The sequence below is a fragment of the Manacus vitellinus genome, unplaced genomic scaffold, assembly GCF_001715985.3.
Source record: "Manacus vitellinus isolate BGI_N305 unplaced genomic scaffold, ASM171598v3 scaffold_0_pilon, whole genome shotgun sequence".
Taxonomy (NCBI): domain Eukaryota; kingdom Metazoa; phylum Chordata; class Aves; order Passeriformes; family Pipridae; genus Manacus; species Manacus vitellinus.
This window is the reverse complement of record NW_021938789.1, coordinates 21,617,976-21,640,520: the sequence shown is the minus strand read 5'-3', so window position 1 is coordinate 21,640,520 and position 22,545 is coordinate 21,617,976.

Genomic DNA, 22,545 nt, shown 5'->3' with positions numbered 1-22,545 from the left:
AATTTACTCCTCCATGATCTTTCATTACAATTTCTGTTCAAACCAACAAATTTTATTTTGTAACAAATCTGCATGTTCTCATGTAGACCAGTAACAGTCTGTTCTGAGTTTGTCATAAGGTCCTTGGGCCTGGAAACATTCTGACAAGAACCTGCTGCTTCTTAACAAGGGAGAAACCACAAGCCAAGTCAGTGCTGCTGCCTTGCTGTGCTCTGCCCTGTTCTTTCCTAGGACAGCTTCTCAGCTGCTCAGGAATTTGTTTGAAAGTCAGCTGTGCTTCACAACTGTTCAGAGCTTTTTAGCCTTCTTCAGCAAGTTACCATCCCCTTCCTTTTTTGAAAGTCAGCATTATCAGAAGGCTGACTTATCAGACTTTCATGTCACACGCAAAGCCCTGTGCAGATTCATGCAATGTTGAATTGTTCTGGAATTTCTTGTGCAGATCTGATCTCCTGATCTCATCTGCTTAGCTTGCAAAGTCTTTGATGTGCAGACTGTCTGCATGGCTTTTACAGCACAGTCTACTCTGACAGATTTTAGCTAAAGAAATTGGGGTAGGAGAAGGGTGCAATTAGGATAATATTTGCTATTATATTACATGTTATTACAGTGTATAGATAGCTTTCATCCAGTCACTGTCTCCAAAACATAATAAGCAACGGCAATTTTATAATGACCAGCTATTACCCAGATGATCAGAAAGACTGGGTTTTCCTAATCTTCAGTTCAGTGATTTTAGAGATATTTTTTTCCTGATTCTTGAGGAGATACCCTGGTTCTGTAAAGTACTTTTTTTTTTTTCTGAGAATTTGTGTCCTAATACTCAGCTTGTAACCTCTGCATTTCACCTTCTGCCTTGGTGGTCCAGTGGGGGTGGCCCCAGCACCAATTCTGAGTGTACTTTCATCTTCCTTGTACTACACTGCACAGTCCAGAAGGTATAAATTAGATATATTCAAGTATTCCTCTAATGTGCTTAGTCTATTTTAAGTAGAAAATTCACTAAATTTCTGTTAAACAGAGGTAAGTTTGGATGTCCTTTTGTTTATGTTTATTCTCAGAAGTATTTTTCATTTATAGTGTGAGCTTCTCCCCCTCAAATTCTTCTCCTGTTTTCTTTACTGTATCCTGTTGTAATATTCCCTTTGGAAGGTCTTTTAGAGAGTATTTCTTTACGGATTCTAAAAACTTCCTTCCTGGCATTTGCATTCTCTCTTCAGATGTCAAAATCAAAGATAATGGTCCATTGCTGATGTTTTGGGAAGGGAGGGGTAGGCAAGGGAGTCTGCAGCCTCAACACACTCAGCAAGTCAACTTTACATGCAGTATGAGGGACTTAGTGTGTATCAACAGTAGCTCACTGTTAGTCAGTACAAGAAGGAGACATTGAAATTCAAAGCAAGCATTTTGAAAATTGTCAGTATTTTCTGATCCATTTCCCCACATACAAAGAGAACAGATCTTCCAAGGAACTTTGTGAACATGGTGCAAATCTAAATATGAATGGCAATTTTGTCCTCAGGACATGAATATAGACTTGTTCTCTCGGCAGCAGGGATGTGTGTCAGAGATGCTCTCAACAATCGCTTCAGCCTGAAGCCATTGACAGATAATAGTAACGCCATTGACATACCCTTAGTAAGTACCTCACACAGTGTAAAATGTCAGCGCCAGCTCCCTGGCAAGCAGCAAGAGGAAAAGTCAGTACCACGAAGCACAGCATTGTACCTGTGGAGATTTGGGTTCAGCTCCTGCCATCATGTCATATACAGAAATAGTTTGATGACTCTGCTGTCCCACATCTGAAATATTTCAAATGTGGCCTACAGAGGCCTAAAACCACAACAGCAAATGTTATGTCAGTGTTATCAACTGAGATTCAAATAGATGAGCTGTGGTCCAAGTGCTTTTTTAAAAGCTTCTGCTTTGAATGTCTGGGTCAGACCTTCATTTTTACCTTTTTAGAAGTTAAAGACATCCAATAGAGATTCTCCAGATATAATTATGCTGGAAAAAGTACAAAAAATATTCAAGACATCACCAAGGCAGTGAAAGCTGAGTTCATAGTTTTGTAATATCAAATAAGTCTTATCTTCTCTATTTTGCTGAAGAGCTTTATATGGGTTTGCTGCAGGCCAGAACACACTGAAAGGGGAAGTGCACTATGACACTGACCCAATAACAGGAGATTTATAAGTCAGCTAAATGGACTTTCTTAATTTCTTTTAAACAGTTTTGATGGAGTTGCCATTTCTAAGGTGTTTCATGGTAGAATGCATAAAAATAAATGTTTACTCAAGGACCTCCTATTTGAAATGATACTTAAGCAATCACATTGTAGACCACAGACAAATTCATCATCATCACCATGATTATTGTTAATAATAATAATAATAATTATTATTCCATTAGAAACTGTTCAAATATCATTCAACTTTTTGTTGAATTTTATGTGTATGTATGCATTATATATAATGTATTATACAATTATATATCCATTTGTTATGATTTTTGAAAGCATACAACATCTGAAGTTTTTAGTGTAGAAAACAAGTATCAGATCCATGAGCACCAATGCCAAGGAATCCTGTCTTGCTCTAGATTCATGAGTGCTGTGAGCCTCAGGGGGAGATTTTAAGGCTACTTTCCCATGCTACGAATAGGATCTCTGCATTTTAGTAAGATATTCTCAGAGAGATGTTCTGCTGGTGAAAATGCTATCAATCTTTCATCTCTACCTGAAAGTTTACCTGCTTTCATCAAAGTTGTTTAATTGCTGTTGAAGTTCTTGTCATCTGGTTGAAATTGTCAGTGGTTGAAATTCTTCCTTGAATCGAAAAGTCGTTATGTGTTCTTGGAGACTGACACTTACATAAGTACAGTTACATGAGCTGCTGCAAACTTAAAAAGCATTTCCTGTATCGCAGAAGAAGGACAGAAGCCATGAAAGGGGCCAGGGCTTGCACTACATGGGGAAGGTCAGCAGCCCAGCTGCTCTTCAATCCCCTGTTTTCAGACTTTTGGCTTTGTAAGTAGAGGGATTTAGGACAGAGCAGCACTTACTCATTTGAGCTTTAGCTTGCACCTCTGAGCTAAATATCTTCAATCATCACCATCTCTCAGTTTGCAACAGGCATTGCTAGGGAAGTTCTCTGTGTGTATGTATAATGTTATACTCTTTATTTGCCTGTATAAATATAAATAGTTTTTTGCATCCTTACAACTTTTCTTTCTGATGTAATCTATCCTCTATGCATTGCACTCTCCCTTTGATAAAAAAATAAGCAATTTAGCAATTGGCACTTAAAGGAGTGCACTTAGGCTGATGCTTAACTCTCTTAAAACTTTCTTAACTCTCTTAAAACTTAGAGGTTATCTGCAAGATGTGCACTATACCCTGTTTGCTGAGCTTGCTGGATCAACACACTGTGCCTCAGTCTCCAAGCAATAACGTGTTCCGACAGAACATGCTGGGCTGCTCAGGAAGCAGTGTAGTGAAAAAATCTCCCTGCCTTCAAGGTGGCCCCTTTCTGTGTGCTCTCTCCCACCAGCTGATACCTTCTGTGGTATGCTGTGTGGATATACTAGAACTTGCAGTGTGTGTGACCAAAAGAACACTTGAATGCCTAAAGGCACACCATTCCTCCAGTTGCAGCAATTAGTCTAGTAAAAGATACAACCTTGCCACACATGGAGAAGATCTCTCACCTCTCCTACTCTTAGTTACCTGACTCAATTTACATCTTTACAAGTTCCTATAGTATGTGTGGAAGTAGCACACTTTAAAAAACATGCCCCATATGTTTTTTAACATACCCTGTATGTTTTTTAACATGCCCCGTATGTTTTTAATCTAGCCGTGCTAGATTGCACAGGCTTTGAACACTTCAAGGGACAATCCAGGGTTCAGTGCTGAGTTTTGTCCTCTTATGAGAAGGCAAGTACCAGCACAGTAACCAGGCACATCCGAGATGGCCATGGGCTCCTTCCTGTTCCCAAAAAGACTCTGCAGAACTACCTAGTTTGCTCTATGTAGAAAAAAAAAAGGCAGTTACAAGTGAGAAAATGTCAGACATGCAGACATATACAGATATTAATGCATTTCTTTCTCCTGTATCGACACATCTGGGTCTCCAGAGAGTTTCCATGACTGGCTCAGGCCAGCACTGAGCCTTTTGGCTGCAAGGTGTTGCAAGTACTGCAGGAGACAGCAGTTCTCCTTGATAAATTGTGCCTGTGTGGCCTACGTGGAGTACTCACACTGACATTAAAATTGTATTTGCTGACTTATTTTGCAAAGCCATGGGCAAAACGAAGACACTTTGACACAGAAAGAATGATGTTGAAATTCACTTTTTAAATAGTGCTGCAGAGACTGTATCACAGTCAGGCTGTGTCAGTATCCCATGGGTCAGCACAAAATATCCATATTGGTTTTGGACTGACTACACACCATGGAGCAAAACTCTGTTCTGGCTTGTAATATATGCAGTACTAAAAAATGGAGAGATTGAATAGATGTGAAAAGGACAAAATACCTTGGCTCTTGGGCCACAAGATTATAAATATATATATAAATATTATAAATATATATATAAATATTATAAATATATATATAAATATTATAAATATAGTTGGCCACAACTATATTTAAAGTAACAGCATGCAGAAAGTGGCTAAGAAAGTAAATGTGGCTCAAATTTACCTTGTCAGGAACAAATTAAATCAGCGTGGTAGAGGATCCAAAGACAAATACATTTGGAAATGCTTATACACTGAAGTTGGGAATCTGGGTAATAAGAGGAACTGGAATTTCTCAATAATCAAGATAAATTCAAGTTAATTGTCTCATCAGGTTTAAGTGCTGGTGGGATTAATATTGTATTGTCAGAATATTGTATAAGCTGTTTAAGCAAGCTAAGGATGACAAAAGGAATGATTTTGTCTATGACCTGGTGACATATATCTGCTTAACTTAGAACTGGGAAGTGCAAAATCTTGGGAAGCACAGCACAGTAAATACACTGATTGCCAAGGCCCAGGAGTGAGCAGGGGTGGGCAGGGGTGATATTATAAGTCACTGAAATGAATCTGAAAACAGAATGAGCTACTACTGCATGTGGGAAGACAACTGTGTAATTATGGGGATCTTTATTTGAAGACTTGCTGAAGATTTTATTTAGCTACCTGTGAAACATCACTAGAGTAGCCTTAACTACTGGATGATAGTTCTGCAAAATACATGTTGTTATACCTGGGGTGGAAGAATTCTGCTTTCAGGCAGCCTGATAGATAAAAATTATTTTATCCACCAGACTGGAAATCAGGGGTTGTCTCAGGAAGAACTGATCATGACCTAGTTACATTCAATATAGTTGAAGAGAATACAGTCCCAAACAGCAATATTCATTCTTGTTATTTTGGAAAAGCCAATTTCCCAAAGCCAGAGACAGCCCTTAGTAAAATTGACTGAGAAGAGAAAGGTATGAAGAAAACTGCAAGTTTTTCAAGAGGAGGAGGAGCTCGCTAAATTGGCAAGACACTGTAAAGACAATTGTATGGCAAAAGAAAATATAAAGTAGAAATGGACTTACACATATGTACATGTGTTTAAACAGGTTTAAATTTGTCCACACGAATCTGTATATGGAGTTATGTAGGCATACATATCTACAGACACTTATGTAGGCATGCATATACGTGGTACTTACATACTTAAATAAACTGTGTGGCTTTATACTGAAAAAATGGATGATAAAAGGGAGATAGATATCCATTGATATATAAATGTTATGAAGTATGGAAATTATCAGCAAAACCTAGACCAAAATCTACTCTTAGCAAGCAAATGGTGTTCTGAATGTGTTTTATATTTACATAAGGGGAAAAAAATAGAAATGGTGTGGGCTGAGCAAGGGTCGAAGGTACTAAAACTATTAATAAGAAATATATAGATGTATAGATGGCTAAAATGTTCAGAAAATATTTCTGGCTTATGTTTGGAAAGAAACAAGATGATGTACACATATCATGTGTGGATGATGAACTTTTTTCCAACCCATCTATACCTAAAAGAGTCTTGGACAACTCCTACTTTGAGGAAAAAGCTTTAAAGCAGTAGCCCTTCTATTACCTGCAGCTATGCATCCTAAATTTTTGTTTGTTTGTTTTTGTTTAAATTGACTGAGAAACTGTCTGGCCCACTGCTGTGAACTTTTAATAAATTTGGGGACATAGGAGAAATTTTCCAAGACTGAAAGCATGCTCATTTTTTTTTGCCAATGTCCTAACAATACAAACAGGATAATTCTGATAACAGCAGGGCAGCTGGCCTGACCTCACTTCCAGCAAAATAATAGAGAAGCTGATATGGGAATTCAAGTATAAAGAACAGGAATATTATTAATGGCAGCCGATGATGTTTTCCTTGAATTCAGGTCTTGTCAGGTAAGCTTGGCTTGCTTTTTTAATGTAAGATTACACACTTGGTTAAAAAGAAACTATATAGGCATAAAAGACCCTGAAAGAGTTCAGTTTGATATCCCACGATAATTTGATGAAAAACGTCACATTTTACTTTCTTGTGTAAGAACATGTACAGTGGCAAAGAGCTGGTATATCAAAAGGAGTTGATGCAAAATCACACTAAAAAGATTTTTCTAGTGAGATTCCAGACCCAGATCAGGACTCAACCCTCTTCTGTTAACGTTCACATCTTAGTCTTGCAGGAAAAATACCAAACCACTCAATCATTATGCATGGTGCTACAGAAAAGGGAATCTAAACTGCCTAAAAAATGGACTTCAGTTTTAAAAAAGCACACTTTAATATGGCCAAATGCGATCTTATAAACCTGGAAACAGAGAACATGCAGCATATCTACTGAAACGGAGGAGACAGCTTAAGAAAAAAAAGAAACAGAGACTTTGGAAAGACTTTGGAGATCTTAATGCACAACCTTAGAATGCAGTCATAGCCCAGTGACAGGGCAAAATATCTAGTGTGATCCTTGAGTATGTACACAGAAGTAAAATAAGCCAGGGCAAGAGTCTAACTTTGTCTGTCTTTATACTATTGTATACATGTGGAGAGATTCACAGAGTAACATCAATGACATCAGTCACATACAGCCAGCACTCTAAAAGATGATTTAAAAGATGATTTAAAAGGAGAATGCAGGGAATAGCAAAAATCTTACCTAAGAGCTAGGTAATACACCTGCTATATTGACAGGTTTGTACCACAGTCCTTTTGTTCCCCATAAAAAATAGATGCGGATGTCAGCATGAATGTAACACAGGCAGTGGTACAAGATACAGACACCACCTCAGGACAGGCTCTTTCAGCCAGCCAGGAAACGCATAACATGAGTTGACGACAATAACTGGAAGCAGTGTCATCAAATTAGCAATAAATTATCCATACGTTTTTACAAGTATGAACAATTACTTTCCAGAACAAGCTACCAAACAGACCAGTGGACTTGCTACATTTTGGTTCTTCAAACTTAGTGGAGTGCTTTTCTAGAAAGACTCCTGGTTAAACCCAGGCATTGGCTTCCATAAAGGGCACAGAGCAGGGGATGTGCAGCTTGTGACATGCAAGAAGTCAGGAAAGATGACCTTCATCTCTCTTCTAATCTTGAACTCTATGAACTGCTCCCAGTATATAAACCTGGCTGTGAAAGTTAATTCAAGAGCAGACTGAGCACAGTATGTACTTGTACATGCTTTTAGTACAGACATTTTACTCCGCCTTATGCCATTCCCTTTACTGTGTATAACAACGTATGGGAGAATTAGAATCTCTCTTTATGCCAGAGAATTCTTTGGTAATTAGGAGAAAGTCACTTAATTTCTCTTTCTTTCTTTGCCCACTTCTAGAGAGTGAACCCAGCTTTTTTCAGTCCTTCCTCCCACGCTAGAGGAACTGCAGCAAACATATCCTTCCAAAAAGGCATAAATAATCTGAAAACTGGAGTAGGGCACAGGACTGATGTTTCTAATAGATCAGAGAGCTTTCATCCTGCAGAAGGTCCTAATGTTACCTTGGTCAGCAATCCACTCGTACTGTGAACCTTGATGAGATAAATATAATTGTCCCAGGATTCGTTATGTAATGAGCTTTCTTTGCAATTTAACTAATGAATGTGCTGAGAGATCAGCTTAATCTTTTAACTTCAAGAATTTCTCCCAAGGGAAAACATATAGAGCCAGCCTATCTATAATATTATCCTCTCCCTACAGCCAGAGCAATTTGGCCACTTGAATGTTTGTTTTGCTTATGTATGTTAAGTTCATGTGCTCACAGATTTTTCTGGAGGAGGTGGAAGGACCCCAAGCTTTACTTGAGATTTTACAGCTGGGTCTGTGGGCTTTCCCAATCAGAGCCTTTCCCGATGGATGCCATGTGAACTCTGTGGTGGGATGACTTTAGTTGCTGGTATGGCACAAATTGCTGTTTGGGGATTTTTCCCAGTAGAACCATATTTAATCCTGTGCACTCTTAGTCCATGAAAGCAGTCCATTTCAGAAAAATAGTAGTCTGGTACTAGTATTGGTTAATTAATTGAGGACAAAATATTAGAATACTCTAGTTTTTACTTTCTTCCTTCTCAGGAGTCATCAAGAAAATGTAAAGATACAGGATACAGAAGATCCAGTAAATTCTTATGATAAGTGAAACATGACTTCCCAGAGTAACATACACTGTGTAAGATCTTTGCCAACTGTAAATTGCACCAAGTAGGTCAACTTTGGAAGTCAACATCTTATTTAAACTGTCACACTGTACAGAATTGCTTCTTTAATATTGGTGATTAATGAGTGCAGAGTCCAGTCTCATTTCCAAGCAGACCGTCAGTGACACTCAGTAGTCCCCAAAGAGTCCATAGTACAAGTACTTGGCAATAGTTTTATATTTTGTGATCCAATTCAGATTGCTGATTTTCCACAAAGGGAAAAAAAGAGAGGGAACTGACATGAAAACGCTGGCCTACATTCTGGAGTTGTTTCAACACCTGATTATTCTCTCAGAGCTTGTTCTTGTTCTCCTGTATGTCCCTGCAAGTCAAGGTGCAATCCCATGTAAGAACATTGAATCAAGTGCTCATGCCAGATGTGTATGTGGCCTGCCATCGTGGAGGTTCAGGAGAGACAGTGTATCCTGGGGGACTTCAATCTCCTCCTCTCTGGTCTGTCCCCACAACCCTAAGCTGTGACCCACAGCCCTTGATGCTCCTTTCCTGGCACCATTCCTTCCATCGCTTCTCCACTGAGGCAGTGCCAGCCAGGGCTACCCAGCCTCCACCTCCTGGTCCCCATCCTACCATCCGTCCATGGGGCTCAGGGACAAGGGTGTATTTTACCATCGTGGGTATATCACAGAAATACACAAGGAATCTCCAATGCTGTTGAGGACCTGAAAGAGACAGCATAGCTCAGTCCCCTGCCAGAACTGTGTGGACAGGAATGCAACATGCACTGGAGATAGCTCTTTCATTTCCCTTTTTGCAAGTAGTCTGCTGGCTGGCCAGGACCAGGGGCTAGAAGAGAGTGGCCAGTGACAGGCAAAGAGCTGACCTGCCCCCTGACTCTTCTGCTCCAGTTTCACAGGCCTCTGTGTTTGCAGGACACAGTGATCTTTTCAACCCAACACAGATGGCATCCACTACAATATTATCAACTAATATTTCACTATTACAATTTCCCATAATTTGACTTGACTAATCTTCTAACTTAGCTTGCACAGTGTATACTGCCAATGATTTCAATATATGCTGAAATCAGTTAGTTGAAGTAAATAAATGAGTTTAGTACAGTATAGTTTATGGCATGTTGTCCTCATGGAAATAATTTCAACAGTACTGAAGTATGTAATATCTGCAGCTGAAAATGTCTGTCCTTGTACATCTATTTGCATAGCTTGAGATAAATGTACAAATTTATTTTAAAATTAAACAGAGATAAATATGTATTTTTTTTTGCCTCCAATGTATGAATCTGTAACAGGGAATTAGAAGTTTATCAAACAGTCAGTGCACTGCACCAGTCAGATCCATGAGATGCTGCTGTCATTTTGATGCAAAATAATGAATTGTAGTTGGCAAATGCTCTTGCTTTTTTGTGCTGTTGGTGAAGAAAATCTGCCAGAGCCTTTTGCCAGCTGCGGGCAAAGAGAATCAATAAATAATGCAATACACAGGCTGGAGATAGCTTCAAAGAATAGCTTCAGTCTTCCCAGCAGATGAAAGATAGGTTTGACTAGGATCTTCCATCAACAGGTACAGCTCACGAGTTCTTTGGTTCAGAGACATTACAAAAGCTCATCTTCTAGGGAAATGATTTGCCTGGTGTGTGTAAGGAAATATAAATGCCATTCCAGGGGGAAAAATTCGGACAGGAATGAGTGCCCAAGAGGGTTGTTTGGGTGAGCAGGAGAGTGAAGAGCAGTGAAAAGCCTTTCTTCTGAGCAGAAGAACTTCTTAGAGAGTTTGAGTGGAAAGGAAAACAGGAAAACATATCATGAAATGGGAAAGGCTATTTAAGCAATCCAGTAACATTAGTGTGAGAACAATGAGTTCGAACTGGCCGTTAGTCTGGAAACTTAGAAAAGCCTTCTGGCAGTGGGAGGGAGTAAAAACTTGGCTAGTTTCTAAAACAGAAATTAAGTCTGTAACTGTCTGATGTGGTCACCTGTGGCAACAGGGCTCTGGGCTTTCTGATCTGGGGCGAGCAGCCTCGGAGAGACCTCCCATGAGAGGAAGGATTTAAATTCAGGCTTTGCTCCGCAGGGATATATTTGCTAATGTTTAAGCTTCTGTAGCTTAAGCGTGTTTTTAAAAGAACGTTGCATATGCATAGTTCAATTTTGCAGGCGACTGACGCATGAGGCTTTCATATCTGGCCTTGTGACTGCCGTGGACATCTGGTCCCGTGCAGGCTGTGTCTCTCAGTATTGCACCCATCCTGGGGGAAGAGCAGCAGCTGCACAATGCCCCAGATCCAGCACAGTACTGCTGGGTTTTGAACAACTGTACACTGAGCACTGGCAGGCTGGCTTGGCAGGGACCCATCCCAGGTTTCCTAGAGCAACTTGGAGCAGAGGTGCTGTGCTGTCAGGGCAGGAAAGGTAAATATTATTGTGAGGAAGCATCCATCAGGCTAAGGGTACGACTGTCACACTTGCTGGTAGGACTTGACAGGTCCCTTGATGATTTCTTCTAATAAATATTTAACATGGGATTTTATAGTCACAAGCAGCAAGTATGCTTTTAAAATGTTTGAAGGGAAACAAACTCGTGTAAGAGTGAATTGGAGACCAAGACCTGGTAGCCATAAATGTTTATATCAGAGCCTGGGGATTTCCTTCTTGTTTTTAGTATATACTGCAGTTTCTTGCTTCAAGTCCATCTCCAAAGCTGCCTTGCTTCCTGAATAACACTTCCTTCCTTAGAAGCAAATGCTTAAGATGGCTGAAGATGCATTTATTAGTGATTCATATAGTTGGAAGATGAGGGTTTCTTTTCCTCCACTGAAAATATTTTTTGAAAAAAGATCTTTTTTGCTGCCACTGCTTTTGTTACTAACACTCACACTCAGCTGTTGCATTACAGTACAGCAGCAAATACTTCATTTACAGTGCACATCTTATCCCCTTCTTGGGTACTTTAAAAACTGAAAATGACTCAGTAAGAGGGTTTGAAACAGTCTTAATTTTGCAGCGCTCAGAAAATTAACAAAGCTTGTATTTTCAGAGAGCTGATTCTGGAGTTTACAAATTGCTCTTATATGGTTCATGAGTTTACCACCAACTTCAAGTGTACAGGAACAAGGTGAATATTCAAATTCCAAACTATAGACTTGGGGTTAGAACTTGTGGGCTTCATCTTCCTTTTCCAAAGGGAAAGTCAACATGAATCTTTCATCTTGAAGCAATTTTTAAAATGGTCCACTTGACTGTTAAATGGTTCATTTGGCAATCTAAAAGAAGAAAAGAATTGCAAGTAAGAGCCTGACTGAAAACGAAGTTTGGTATATGCCGGAAAGAAAAGTAAAAGCTTCAAATTACACTATTGTATGAGCAGCCTGCTTATATTCCTGCGGGAGACATGACTGGAAGGGTGTGGTCTTTTAAACCTTAAACTGCTCAGGTTTATGCAATTCAGTTTTTCTGTACCTTCTGTCATACCACAGGCTTCCCGGTCTGACACGGCCACCGACCGCTCTCTGCCTGCTGCAACACGGCTGAAGGTGGAGTGCAGAGCCCCTGCCTGGCCACGCCAGCCCCAGCCTGGGGATTTTACACCTGCAGGACTCTGCCAGCAGCAGATGAGAGGCAAGCTAAAGCCAGATATGTGAGTTGAAAGACTTGTATCGGGTTTTGTGCTGTTCCCACTTTCCCCCTTCAATTGGGCATGAGTTGTTCAAGAGGAGCAAAGGTGGAAGAAGATGATCTGGTAAACAAATCAGCCTCATTTTGTGGCAGGGGGAGCAGGTCCGAACCTCAGCCTGCACTCTCTGGAGTGCCATGCAGCCAGGTAGTGATAAATATCTACTCTGTCTGTCATAATCTAATGCAGAGATCATTTTCATAATCTAACAGAGAAGGCCATATAACGTACCTGTAGGTTGCTGTGTTTCTTGGTAGTTAGTGTTAAACTACTTACATACCTACTACATGCTAGTATGCAAAGTACCTGTGCTTAGTTCATTACCTTTTTGCTAATCAGATGTGTTTGGGTTTCTGCCTTCCCTGTAGTTAAGAAAGTCTATTTCCTCTGTAAACTGTGTTGAAATCCAACTGATTATGTGTGGAGAGGTGCCATTTGTACTGCAGCTGCTTTTTAGCCCATCATTTTATTAATCCTCTGGAAATCCATTTCTTCCCCCCTCCCCCCAGGTTAAAACCCACAGTCTCACTGCAGCTGTAGGAGGTAAATTGAGGCTACAGTCACTGCTGCTGTATCTTGCTGCTTGATTTTATGCATATAACTGCAGCTGAAGTGAGGAAAGAAAGAGAACCTGGTTTGGTTGTTATCTTTAGCTCATGTTCTCCTCCACTTACTTCAGCTTATCAGTTCTTCACTCAAATCATCTTGCAATTCAGTAGAGGTATATGCAGGGGTTGCATACCTGTGAATATGAATGAATAGAAATAACTTCTTATAAATTTGATTTCTACCCAGAAGCCTGATTGTTCATGTGAGAACATGTATTTGCACGGACATGCCAACATAGAACCCAAAACTGCAATGAGGATATGTGGACATCCTCACACACTGAAATACATACTTAGAGTATTCTGTAGACAAGAGGTCCAAGTACATAAATCAGCAGGACCTGTTCACATGTTTGAACATCTTAATGTTTTGGGGTGTTTTTAATGACCATGGATGAACTTCTTGACATCTACCAATGAAAATCATAAAAAGCAGGAAAGATATGCATATTAGACATATTCCATGCTTTCCTACAGTGCCTGATGACTAGAAAAGGGTTCATCCAACAGCAGGAAAAGCAACTGTATGTTAGGTGACTATACTGGGCACTTTTCCCGCAATCTCCTGTAGTAACAGAGCTCCTTGGTCATCCCACTCTCCCAAGCTCTTTTCATTTGATCATTCATGTTCATGCAGAACAATATCAAGGCAGCTCCATCAACTCATTGAAACAGCACTGTCTATTATCTGCTGTTGTTGGAAAAGCACAAATGCTGATCTGCAGATAAAAGCCAGGATTCACTGTCAGGCATTTGGAAAGCTGCTGCCATGTGAGGAGTTGTATCCTCAATACTCACATCCACTTTCCTAAGACTGAAAGGAAGTAATCTGTTACTAATTTGGTATTTTATTCTTCCATCCCAAAACTCAGAGTCTATGTGTATTTTCCAAAAATATAAATTGAATTAATCCGGGAAAGTTTGTTTCCTTGTTATCTTTTCTTTGCCACCTGAAAATATTCTTTCTCCCACTGCTAACTTCTCTTACTTGTTTGTGGTCCTGTACAAGTCTCCTCCCCTTTGCTCACATGGGTTCTGCTTTTTTGGATGGGTGTTTCAAGCCCATGTGTTTGAGCATTAACTGCATCAGGACTTCATTGTACACAGAGTTAGCAAGAAGAATTTTCCTGGCTCTGGGTTGAGATCGTCTGTCAGAAGAGAAAATTGAATTGTCTTTTGGAAGAAGTTTGAAGGTGCTGGCATCTTCCCCAAGCATAGCCTTTCTTTTGTAAAATGGGAATAAATCTTGCACGCAGGATGAGATGATAGATTAGCTTCATTTCACTGCAAACCAGGAAATCAAACAGCATTGTTTCCAGAAGCAAGGTAAATTAAAAAAAGGCTTTCAAATGCAGAGAGTCTTTTCCAGGCTGGCTGCTGGAGGGAAGCAGTCCAGTATTTCTGGAGCCCTCAGCCCTGTTTGCAGGGCTAGATACTGCCACCTAATTCCTTTCACTGCAGGGGCTGATATGGAGGTGCTCTGTGGCCAGAGCCTTTTGAGAAGACTAATGAGGCCCCTCTCTTATTAAAATGGCTGGACACTGGTGTCCTGCAGGGCTGCCTGACTTAGCACTTGTTTGCAGTACATGTCCCATTCTTTCACTGAAATTTGTGCTCCTAGAAGCTGGGATGCACAAGTGTACAGTTGATGTTTCCAAGGCTTTTCCCAAAGGCTCAAACTGAATCTGTAAATAGGATTGTTACCTGAATTATGTGATTCAAAGGGACTCAACATGGAAGATAAACTTTCACCTTCAATACGTGTTCAGGGAATGGTTAGTTGGCAGCTTCTGTTGCATACAACAGCTTCCCAATGCCTACTGCTCCCATTCCTCTGAGTAAACATCAGTTAGTCCTTTACAAGGAACTAAACACTCAGACTTCCTACCTGTCTAGCTGCTCCTGGTAACTCTCTCATTGGTCCTCCAGTTTTACTTTAATATGCCTACAACATCCTTACTAAAACAAAGAGTCTTAATAAAGTAGTGGTTTTCATCTGCCAGTAATTTCTTGTTAAGGAATGATGGCTATTTCTCTGTCTGGGCTGATACATCTTTCAGAAAATGGTTTGTCTGAAAAGAGGTAAGTTTTGATTGGATTTTGGATATAATTCTTGTCTATTTTTTACTTGTCTTTTCCCTACTCTTTTGCTTTTCATGCCTACAGATACATGGTATAGTTACTGTTAAGATGCTGATGTTAAAAAAATACAGGTGATGCTGTTATTTTATTTTATTTTCTCCTTCAAAGATGATTTTGTGCTATATATTTAACAGTATCAGTTCACAGAGGATTTTGCAAGTACAACACAGTTCTGGAAAATATAGCTCTGGATTTTCATAGTTGCAGTCTGAGAAGTCATCTAATCATACTACTATTATTTAAAAGAATATTGCAGTTTAGATTGAGTCAAAAAGTGTTTGAGGCACGGAAATAGTTGTGACTTGTAGGAGGAATTTCAAAGAATTAAAAAATCCTCTTGCCTGCATGAATGCAGCAGATCACATCTGATCATGAGAAAGGATGCAGGAAGCAGGACAGTTTGAGCATGTAATTCCTAATTGGTTTCTCATCACAGAGCTAACAGCACACAATTGGTCTTCACACCCACTGAACCGGTTCTGGAAGCAGATATTTATTCAGCCACAGACTTAACTATCTTTCCCAGGCTGGTGTCACTCGTGTGTCCTGGCTGACAAAACCTTAGTAAGCCCCTTGTTTTTAAGGAGAATATTACAAGGCCATCAGCAGCACATGCATGCTAATTGGCAATGGGCTTTGGGGAAGTTCCCACAAAGCCCCAATTAAAGCAGTGATGAATCAAGAACAGTGAGTAGTACTCACATACTCAGGGATGTTGTTTCCCAGCACTGAGCAGATGAGGGCAGAACCAGGCTCTAGAGGATGTGTTTTGGTAGCTGAGGGCTTGGTCACTATAATAAACAAAACTTACTTGCCGTGACATTGGTTGGACAGGGATATTAGTCATTATCCTGCTACAAAAAAAAAAAAAGGTGCCCTGGAACAGAAACTATTGCACAACTTTATCTAGAGAGACCTGCTTCCACTCCTGCTTGAATACTTTGTGTTTATCCAGTCCTTTCCATTTGGAAGAAAGTTATACTGCACAGCTCACTCCCAGATGAGCATTAAGGACTATCTGCAGATATAAATGGGCACTGTCAGCACTACTTCGTAAGAGAGGCTTGTTCAAGACCCCAAAAGTAACCTGTATTAGCCCCAGAAAACTGATAGATCACAGTTACTGGGCTTCAGGGTTCAGCCTCTTCAGTGTGCAGTATGTCTCCCTCTTTCAAAGACTGCTTGTTTCTTAAATGTGAAATTCAGCACTTGGCATTGCAAAATGTCTGTAAGCTCATCAAAATTTCTTCCCTGTGCCCACTGAAATTTCAATTTATGGCTGCATATTGCATGTTTGCCTGTGATTTCATAGGCTCTCCCCGGGCTGGGCCACTCTTCCAAGTTGTTGAAATTTACTTGTTGGCTACCTTGCCTGTACTTGTCCTCTCCTTTCTCCAGGTTCCTGAATGGGACTGGACTCCAGCAGCTGTGACCCTGGGACTGGGTGAGAGGGAATGCTTTCAGATTTTGTTATTTTAAAGATCAGAGTGTTGCTGTTTTGTGCAGTTCTTCAAAAGGGACTGGTTTTTTTCTGGTTAGAATGTGTTTATTCAGTCATTTTTTGTGGATCCAAGTGGCAGGCGGAGGAAAGAGTAAGACACAGATATAATTTAAGTTACAGACATTTACAGACCTGCAATTTAAATTATATATTGTATATAATATTTACTAATGATTTTTATTATTATATCTAATAGAATAATAATTATATCTAAATTATAGTACTGGAGTTAGGTGTAACATAAGTGGAATTGAGATACAGATAATTAAATCCTTACTCCATTGAATTTGCTTAATTTTGCTTTTGAGCGTAACGGGCCAGAGGTTTTAACTCAAGCATTTGCTTCTCCTGTTTAGACAAGTCACTCCAAGGAGCGAGATGCTGCAAGTTGCTACTGTCCCCCCATGGGTCCATGTTCACAAAGCAGAGGATGCAGTCCTAGAATTCAGGAGGACTTTCCCTCAGATCAGATCTGAGAACATCTCTGTTCAGATTGCTTCACGAGGACTCTTGTGACAGAAGCTTGGCCTTGGCCCCATGGCGTGGGAGCAACTAGGTGCCCCTTCCCCTTCTCACCTAACCATGCTGTAGGCTGCTTCTAAAAAAAGGTCCCCACAGGGTGTTATGAGAACTTATTAAGTAGTTTGTCAAGCATTAAGAAACTCCCGGATCAGAGAAGCAGTTGTAAAGGCACAATGTAATTAAAGCTTGGCTTATTTTATTATGTGTTATTAGCAGGGCTATCCATCACATGTTCTGCACTTTGTAGTTATTAAATATCATCTCATGGTCACATGTGAGAAGATGCTCTGTGGTCTGAGGGTGGCAGGCACCATGGCTGTGAGAGGCAGGTTGAGGTAAGGCTTCAATATCCTGTGGGGAAGAAGTCCTCCACTGCTTTTTCATTCCCTCTTCATCAGCTTTTTCATTCTCTGGCACTGGGAGGGCAGAGAGGTAGCATCACCCACCTCCCCAGCTGACCCACTTGGGGCCCTGGGAGAGTATTGCAAAGACAGATTAAGACTTACTGTGACGCTGTATTAAGTTACGATTTTCACATTCCCATGCATTTTCCCCTGCCTATTGCATTGTTATTTTAAAGTTAAGTAGGGCAGGCCCACACAGAGAACACATGGTCTGCATTCCCCATCACAGAGACACAGCAGACTCACTTGCAGCAAGGACACACTCCCTTATGCAGTGCGCTTGGAATGTTGTGCTTGTTTCTGGCTACCAGTATCTTACAAGGTAGCTGGGGCATGTGGTTGTCCAGCCACACAAATACAGTTTTGTCACTTGGTCAAATGGCTGAAAGCAAGCTTGTGGTATTTGTGAGGTTGCCAGTCTTGCCACAGTCAGAGCAATCAGCCAAATCGGAGTCGTAACGCACCTTTTGTTACATAACTAACTGTGCAATTTTATAATTTAGTATGTGAAATGCTGATGGCATTTATCATGTCAATTAGGATGAGCATATGTTTAGGAAGCCCTTTAGGAGTCAATCATAATTGCTCACATAGCCTTGCTTCAGCCACATGATTGACTTCCTTTGAGTAGGTAGACCGTGTGCCTTTCGGCAGCAGTTACCCACAGCCTGCCCATTTTGCTACAACACATCTTTGCACTTGGAGTCTGAGCATGTAGTTCTGGCATAAGCTGTTGGTCCAAGTCTGGGTTTACTGAACTTTGAAAAAAGCAAGACACAGAAGTTGCTACCTCAACCAACACAGTATTTGACAACTAGAGACATGCCAGCAACAAGTTTTCTCAGAAATACTTCTTTCTACTAAGGTGAGTTCATTCCTAGGACATATTCCTGGTACTGTGGGTAGGTTAACATGTGGATATGTACTGTCTTATTCAGATCTTCTCTTCGCTCAAATCTTGTCCAGCTGTTCCTAATATTCTCAAATTACTTCTGGGCTTATTTTTTTCCATTTTAACATGCTGAGTAAAGTTCTGTATCCATGAAATTGTCAGAAAGAGCAATTCAGGTTTGTGTGGGCGTGCGAGAGACAGACAGACAAAAAGGCAGAATGTATTTCCATACATTCCTAACAGACATTTCAGCTATGTAATTCCACAATGAAAAGCTTTTTCCAATATTGGTTTATTCTGAAAATTCCAGCATGAGCAACAGAGAAAACCACTTTTTTTCAAACAGTCTGGTTCTGGTTTGAGAAGTTGTTGTGCTTGCAGGCACAGTATGCCATTTCTGTTAGGTTTCACAGCTTGAGCTGTGAACAACTTAAAAAGGTGGAGTTATTCACCTACTATACTGTACCACCGGATTTTTCTATTCAGTTGGAAATGCCTTTCATCATTAAAGGCTCTGCAAAGTGCTTTGATTGTTATAAGCTATGAGAAGGACTTTTTGACTAACAATAACTTTGAAAAACTAGTTGTCTTAAAGGTGGGACCAAGCAGAGAAGTAGTTTTGGAGCTCCTATTTATTGTCTCAAAGGCATTCTGTATTGACTGTGCTGAACTTTTAAATACAATTTTTTTTCCTCTAAGACCCAGTTCTAACAGTCTTTCTTATCCGTCTTAAAAGCCAAGCTGAATTCTTATCTGCTAAATCTTTATCTCCAGGATCACCAGCTATCCTCCAGCTACTGACTTGCTACCTGGAGGTATGCATCTCGCCTCTGCCCACAACAAATCTCCAATTAACTACACCTTAGGCAGAAAGAAAATGTTGTGACTGTTCTTTAGTTAGAATAGATTTAAAAATAAGTGAAAAGGGAAAAGAAAAAAAAAAGAAAGATATACGTAGGAGGATAGCTGATCTCAAGGCATGATGATAAGATTTTGAGCACGTTAGTGTTTTATAACCTTCCTTCAAACAAAGTTTCAAATCTAGGCAGACTGACCCACCCCTTTGGCCTTTAGTGCAGCTATGCCAGAATTGGTGCAAATTATTACATAATATTTTATAGTCAGATCTTTGAAATGTGAATCACTGCCTTTTTGAATCTAAAATACTGTATAATACATATTATTGGAGTATGGGTCACTCTATGTTCTCCACAACTGTTACATAGTATCACTTTGAACAGTAAAGTCAGTGTAATCTGAAAAAAAACTTCATTTGGGTAGAAGTTAGTGGTACAAAACGTGGTAATGGGAAACCTGGGAGGCCTGTTACCACGGAAGGCAGTTTGATTAAAGATAATAAATTAAAACAGTTAAAATTTTACAAAAGGCAAACAGTTTTGTATAAGCATTCAACCTGATACTTCATTATAAAGTCCTGAATATGAAATAAGTGGTGTGATCTCATAACCCTGTGCTCTAACAGGAGCAGTAAGGTTTATACCCTTTTGAGTATGGTCACAGCTAACCCTGTGTAACCTGAGGGCTTTGTGCTTTTGCTTGTGAGGGTGAAGGAAGACCTCTGTCCCTCCTTCCTGGCTGTGATCAACTCTTCTCCCCAGTGTGGGTGAGCCACTAGATGGGGACAATGCCCACATCGCCTAACCTGGTCAGGTCTAGCCACTGGCAGCTGGGCTGATGCTTCATTAAAGAGCTAGTTCTGTAACTGTGAAAGCTACAGAGCCTCCTAACAATCTGATGTGGGTACTTTTTAACATTAGAAGCAAGATGGCAGTCTCCAGGCTCTCAGCTGAGTATCAAGGCAAGTGTTGGTTGCAGCATGCTCACAGGTAGAGCGGTGAAAGGAAGGCCAGGTTAAAGCATCTCTGGAAGAATAAGGAGCTTCTAACTTTACTTGGCAGTTGTTGCCGTGGGAGTTAGGTGCTGAAAAAAATCTCCAGAGCAGTTAATTAGGGGTGAGATAAGAAAGGGTTTATTATGCCAAGGCAAAGATGTTACAAGACGCGTGCAGGCCGTGCCTGAGATGTTACATTTTATAATACCATCCATCCAATCCTAGATGTGTCCACCCTGTGGCCTTTACTCTGGACCGCCCCGGGTCCACCCCCTGAAAATGGGTCTGGGGTGCATTTCGGGACCCCCTGTTCATCCCATCTTCATCTTCATCAGAGCACAAAGGGTACATAGTCACCCAGTTTTTGATCGTGTTCTGTGGTTTAGGCCCTGATATGCTGTTCTGCCAATAATCTAGGCCTTGCCTTGACAAAAGACTAAACATTTCTGCTGTATTCGGGGGCAGGGGTGATATAGGGAGCATAGAATGGGGTAAGAGGGTTAAGGAATGTGTAAACGACGGTGCTAGAGGGAAAGGGACAAGGGACAAAGGAGGGAGGGTTGCTTCTTTTAAAGTCTACTTATAAAACTTATAAGACTTACCAATATTAGAAAAATAAAAAAAAACATTAGGGGTTTAAGGCATCACAGCTGACAATGCCGCTGTGGCAGAGTGGTTTCCTTGCATGCCTGCAGACCAGCACCATACAGTGTCATGCTGAACCACATAAATGGATGGCTGTGACTCGCTCAGGGATGCACATTCGTAGGAGATAACAGCCCATGCAGGGGCTGGGGGAAGGATGCAGAATGACTTTGCTATCACAATTTAGCTAAGAAGAGCACAACACCTCAGTAGTACCTCCACCTCCTACAGGGTTGTACAGCAGAGAAACAGGGCATGAAAAAGCATCTGCTTTTAATGAGCAGGTACAGGATTTGTTATGCACACACTCAAAGTTCAAAAATAAAACAGGAGCATTAATCACTTAAACACAGAGAGAAAACCAAACCAAACAAAAACACAAACCAAGTCAATCTTACTGTACTATTCAGAATCCCTTTTCCTTTCATGTGCTCCCACCCTTACCCTTGATTAAGGATTTCATTACCACCAAGCTATGCTACTTCATAGCCACTGGGGCTAAATTCCTCTAACTATTCTGCTGCTCATCTGTGTTGCTCCTCTGTTTTCCAGTGATGCCTGCTCAGTGGCTTGTCTTTCACCATTGGTGATTTAAGCCAGTAGCTGCCCCTCCAGGCCCTGCGTCACTGTTTCTCTGGCCTTTAGGCAACTAGTTTTTCCTTCCTGTGATAGCCAATTCCTCAATATCTTTCATCATTTAAATCTTTTCCTTTCAGCCTCTGTTACTCACTTTTTACTACCTGAAGTTTCTTCCATTTTGTGCCATGCTACTTCCAAGTGCAGCCTCCTGAACAGCTGGGTTAATATTTGATGGTGTGGGTGGGCAGAGGCAGTGGGGTTCTGCCTCTCTGCTTGGCGAGCCCTCCTCTTGCTACACTGCTGCCAGTGTAACTGTCGTGGTAAGTCAGTATTTAGGCTTAAGATTAGTTAAATGCTTCTTGGATGGGACAACTGTGGGCTTGGCTACTCTCCATGTTTACTGTCCATGCTTTTTGTCTGGGTTATTCTCTTAAATGCTTCTGGTGGCTGCAAGTTCCTAACCAGTGAAGAGCAGTAAGGTACAAACTCTGTCAAATCAGTGGAGGCTATTGGGTAACTTTTTAAAAAATACATTACCATGATAGTGGTTTTCACTGTGGTCACAGCCTTGGGGGTTATTTCATGTCCTGATGTGACCATTCTCTTTCCATCTTGTGGCTGAAAATTTAGCAATCCAGATGACAATGTTCTTCCTTCATCATTTGCACTGTGCTTCAGGTCTCTGCCATGGACTGAAGCTTGATTTACTGCAGTGTCACAACACTGACATTCTTACAAATCAGTACTTAATTTTCTTTATCCAAGACAAGCTGTGCTAGACACTGTACAACTATGGGATCTGAGCTGTTGAAAACTACCTTCACAGCAGCAAAGTGGCAAATGCTGGTGATGTCTGATTAGGCATGGTACCACCACCTCCTCTAAAATCTCCTCCTGCCAATCATCCATGCAGCAACCAGTTTCTGTCAATATGGCTTTTACTGTAAGAAGCATGAGACTGCCAAGGTGGCATCCACGCTCTGCTGAGGCTGCCAGTGGTGGTTGTAAA